Below are 5,303 nucleotides of genomic sequence, written 5' to 3'. Positions count from 1 at the left end.
GAGCCATGGCACAGATATCAAGTCCAGAAGCTGCCAGTCCTTGCCAGCAGTCCCAGCAGTGCCCTGTGTGGGAGGGGAGGTGGGCTGGCTCTCCATCCAAGCAAGTGGGAATATCAGCAGTAGGGACTCCTCCCTTTTGAAAGCTGTTGCAAACGTTCCATTTTGCTGGATGGAACTCAAAGGGATCTGCACTCCTAGCAAGCCTCTCCCTTCCCCTTAGTCCAGGAGAGAGAAAGGAAGGCATGAGAGATACCATGAGGTATGAGACTGAGGGAATGCAGCTGGCTCCTGCCTTCTAGGGTAGGAGAAAAGCAGTTACAGGGATCACCACTATGCAAGGCTGGTGTAAAAGCATCACATACAGCACAAGCAGGACACTTGTACTAACCTGCTTCCAGGCACCTCACCTTGGTGAGGAGACCGGGATTTTATTCTCTTTGCTTTGCTGAGATACAATTGCCTGGCTGACCACACTGCATCAGCTATGGGTAATTTACAATAGGTTTGGAAGCTCCTGGACTGTACTAATTGATAACAAGCTACTTTCACTAAAGGTACCTTAAAGAATGAGCCACATTTCCTGGAAAGACAAGAGGAACATCAGTCCTGAAGAATCTCTTCGTGTTGACTCTGGAAAGAAGAAATTACATTTAGACCCTTCTAGGACACCAAAGGTCTGGGAACAGGATGATGCTATTTGGAACAAAATGAAATGTTTTCACTTCCTCATCAGATGCAGCTACTGTTCAATAAATCTCTGTCCAAGAAGGACCACTAAGTACTACTACATATTTCATGTGATCTTTGGTATTAAGAGATCTGGCTCTAGCCCTTTTCTCTGTGAAGAGTTTCCTCTGGACACTCTGTTCTTTCAGTTACACCAACCAGCCACAGCAGGCAGGATCAGTACTGTGAGCTGGCTGAATTATAGCACAGCTCATAGAGCAAGCACAGTGCTCCTCAGCAAGCATTGATAATAAAGATGGCATAAAACTTCAGTCTTCCTGTACTATTAGACCAGCTCTGCCCCATATCTCATTGGTAAGCAGTGATCTTTGTGAAGGCTGGACTGCAGGCTTCAAAGTGAACTGGCAAGATTATTAATTTAAAATGAAATGAAGACACAGGGCTGTGTGCCTATGCCTTTGGTGTATGTGGGGGAACCTCTCTGTCCTAACACCATGAGCCAGACATTTCTTGTATGCTCTTACCTCTATTAAAATGTAGAGCAATGGTTTGTTTTCTTTCTGCTGTTGGGTGAAGACCACTCAAGCCCTGAGCTGTGCTCTTCAGTGGCGCCACGGTGTTTTACTCACCAGGCAGCAATAATTTAACCAGCCAGGATACACAAAAATAGACTGAAGATTTTGTTGAATGGTCACAGGAAGCTACAGTTCCCAGGGATGCTACAGATGGTTCCTTCCTCTTCTTTTATTGGGGCAGGTCTTGAGCAGAGACATCACATAACCAGGTAGAAATATGCAAGTGGGACAGAAGACAAAAATATCTTACATTGTGCATAAATAAGGTAAGTTCTCTAAACATCTCTAAGCCATTTGTCAGCCCAAAGACCTGTATAGCTTCCAGACAAACAGGGACACATTGAGAGGTATTTAACAACAGTTAAAAAAATAAAAATGAAACAAAAATCCACCATTAAGAACAAAAAAACAATTTTGTCTTGAAGAACTGAATAAAGTCTGTCTTGTGACAATCTATTCTAGCAAAAAGTAACACACATATGATGATACAAACATCACTGGGCCAGTGATTTATCTTGCTCAAATAGTCTTGAAGCACCAAATGACATTTGTGATAATGTCATGGGGGAAAATGTTTAGCTGCCTCCTGGATTTACCTGGCATGTGAAAGATGTAATCCTAAAGATAACGACAATGATATTCCATTTCCACATCTCATGCTATCCAAATGAATTCTTCTGGTTTTCTAACTACACAGGAATATCTGTAACCATAAAGCTACAGCCAGTACTGGAGACTAACAGCTCAAAATAGGAAAAGAGAATTTCACCCACCCGGCATCCAGCACGTGAACCACACGGGGTGCAATGTGCTTAACCACAGCTCAGCCCCTGAGCTGGGAGAGTCCTTGGCATGTTTATTGCAGGCTGAGCACACACATCCTCAGGATCAGGCTTTCACCTTGCCTGTGCACACAGCAATCCCAGCAAAGATGTCATTTACAAAGAGTTCACCTAAGTCAACGCCACTTAACCTGGTAAGAAAGAGAAGTCTATTAAAGCACCAGAGCTTTTCCCAGCAGCATAATGGTTCCAGCACAAACCCTGGGCATATCTGCCTCCTGCTCACCAGGGAAAAGCATTGGCATGGCTGTTAAAAGTGACCTATGTGGCTGTGGAGTCCAGGCTACACCCCTCATTTTAGACACATAAAAATTATATGTCTTATCACTCAAATGCTTTCTCTGGAGGATGCACATCTCCAGAAGGCATTTCAAATCTTAGGTCAGTTAAACTGTCCTTTTTAACAATCTCTCCCTCCCCCACAACTAGAAAGCCAAGGGTGATGTAGTCTCCTCGAATAGATCCCTAATGCTTGGTGGCAGAAGTCACTTTTCATTTGATGCCCCTAGTTCAGAGAAGCAAAATGGCATTTCTTGGCTAGTGATGAATCAGGAAATACCTGTTTATCTAACCTTAAATGCCAAATCACACCTCTTCAAGGGTTCCTGTCTGATCAGGCACTCCAGGTAGGCTGCCTCCTGGCCATCTGCATCCCTGGCCCTGTGGGGGCTGCAGGGAGCTGCTGGCCTGTCCAAAATAGCTGGAAGCCCAGGCAAAGCCAGGGCAAAGCCTTGCACACAATTGAGAACCACAACCAGCACAAGAGAAGGTTTTGCCTCTAGCACCATGACCGGGCTCCACAGGTGCCCAGCCATACAGATCTACTGAGACTCTGCAGCAACAAGAGATTTTTGCTGAATAAAATACTAATGCTGAGATGACTGCTTGAAAATCAGTAGTAATAAAAAAAATGAAATTAAAGGGAAGGGCTAATAGAGAAGTGAACCTATTCATGTTTTATTCTTTTGCAATAATATAAAATTTAAACTATTAATTTTTGTACATTTAAAAGGCTAAGGATAGAAGATAGGGCTGCAGGGCGCAATTTCTGCAAACCTGAAATAATAAATCCATCTCACACCAATTCATATTTATTAGTGGAATAAATCCTTACATTTCTTTCAAAAATTCTCATCAACCCAAACATTGTTCCAGGCCCCAGATCACAAACAGATGTGAAAACTTTTGCCAGAGATCCCTGTTAGCAGAGTCATTAGAGTGATCTGCATGTGTGTCCCTCACTCGTGGGGAGCTGGCTTTGAACATTTTATCAAATGCTGCCCTCTAGCGAGGGGCGGCTCCCAGAGACCGCCGGCTGAACCAGCTGCACGGGCTAAATGAGAAACTTAATTAAAATCACCAAAGTGCCCACCAGTCGAGACAAAGGAGTCAAAAGAGATGTCTGATTCATTAGGAGAAATTCTTACCTTGCTCTATCATTGCTGGTGATTTTTTTCTCCATTACTATTTTATAACCATCTGAGTTAAGTGCATTTAGCCATTTCTATGTATTCTGTACGCTCCATGTCTCCAGCACCTCGCTGTCAGACATTTGGATTTCATGGGTTCAGGTTTAAAAATATGCTTCACCATTCTTGAGACTCCAACATCATACAGGTAAGCCTGTTCAGAGTTAAATTCTGAGCCTTAAATTAGCCTGCAAGACAGCAGAGTTCAATGGCATCGTATTGAAACAAATGTGTAAGGGAACAAAAATAACAGTGAAAAATGCCCACCACCCTGTCTGATTTATATTATTCTTTCTCTCTTTCTCTTGAAAAGGATATCTCCCATACTGCACTTGCTTACACAATTTAAGCTTCTGCTTCCTACCCATTGTTGAAAAGAACTACACTGACAGACTCAGAAAAAAAAATGGAATTCTCATAAACCATAGGCATAATTTAAAAAAAAAAACAAAAAACCACAAACTACACGTCTCCAGCTCCCACAATAATATGCATTTAATAGATTCCAACCTGTCAACATTTACAGTAGCTCAATATTTTAGTAGTTTTGGTCCACATCAAGTACTAATATCACTCTTTAAGGTACACTTAGTTGCCTTATAGTTTATGAGTAGCATTTAAGCCAAGGGGTTTGTTTTTCATGGGATAATTTCCTTTTAAGTGCACACTGGTAATATGCTCCAACGCTCAGCTTTCCTCCTTTTGCATATTGCATATGCTAAGTAAGTCCTTTCAGCAATAAAATATCAACCCACCACTTATCACTGCAGTCCAAAACTCCACGTGTAACAGGGTCATAAGCAAGCATTTCTTTAAGGTTGTGCCTCCCAGTATTTTCTTGAAAAACAGAACACTTGTGTTTTATTAGAGGTGCATGAAATAAAACATGTAACATTAAAAATTACCTTTCCAGTCACTGCTACCAAATAGGTATTCTGTCCACTAGAGTGGTAAGCAGTCATGCAAATTAGTTTAAAGCCTCATCCTCCATTCCATCTTAGAGACCTATTGATTCATAAGGTGGGAGGTTTCAGCATTCTGTGCATAGGAAATAGTCAAATCTTGGCAGCTGCTTGATTTGTTCTCTTCCACAATATCAACATGCTGAAGAGTTTCACTGCAAAGGAGAAGCAATGACAAACAATGGCACGTCTTCAGAAGAACTGGCAAATCTGAGGGCATCCAGTTCCTGGTGGCTACCCCCATACAGCTTTGGGAGATCTGCCTTTTAGAAGATGCTTAGCACTTACCTCTTTAAAAATAGGCTCTTTTCAAGCTTCTCAGATGAAATACTACCCAACAGAAGTGCATGGTGGCACAGCATATTTTTGAAACTGCTGGTGTGGCAGCTTTGATTTTAGCTTTATATCTACATCTGAAAAAGCCAGGAATGATGAAAAAGAACCCCAACAACAACAAAAAAAAAAAAAACAAACTGGGAGAAATAGGGAAAAAATATATTTAAGAAAATAGAAAATTCAGGTTTTTGTTCAAATTATTTCAGGCAAAATATACACCACTCTCATGTAAAAAGATCTGCTACATGTGTCAAAATGCAGGCTTTATATAATGCAAATATCTGTGGAAGGTGATGCACAAAATGCAGCACTAGCAGTGACTGTTCATTCACAACCATCATGGGCCACTCAGTCCTTAGACCTGACTGTGTTGCAGGGATTTTTCAGGAGGGTATGCAGGAACACAACTGCATGACTGGAATAGCCAGTCTA

General features: G+C 41.8%; 1 long non-coding RNA gene across 1 annotated transcript; it reads right to left on the bottom strand.

Moving 5' to 3' along the window:
- Window positions 1-225: 225 nt before the first annotated feature.
- LOC113458625 (uncharacterized) lies at window positions 226-5,303 on the bottom strand. Its single transcript, XR_003379045.2, has 5 exons — window positions 4,479-5,303; window positions 3,532-3,761; window positions 2,036-2,235; window positions 1,212-1,445; window positions 226-630 (listed from the first exon to the last, which is right to left on the bottom strand). It is a non-coding gene; the product is annotated as an uncharacterized LOC113458625 (long non-coding RNA).

Source organism: Zonotrichia albicollis, chromosome 8, assembly GCF_047830755.1.
Source record: "Zonotrichia albicollis isolate bZonAlb1 chromosome 8, bZonAlb1.hap1, whole genome shotgun sequence".
Lineage (NCBI taxonomy): Eukaryota > Metazoa > Chordata > Aves > Passeriformes > Passerellidae > Zonotrichia > Zonotrichia albicollis.
The sequence above is the reverse complement of the archived record's forward strand: the minus strand, read 5'-3'. Positions and strand labels throughout refer to the sequence as shown.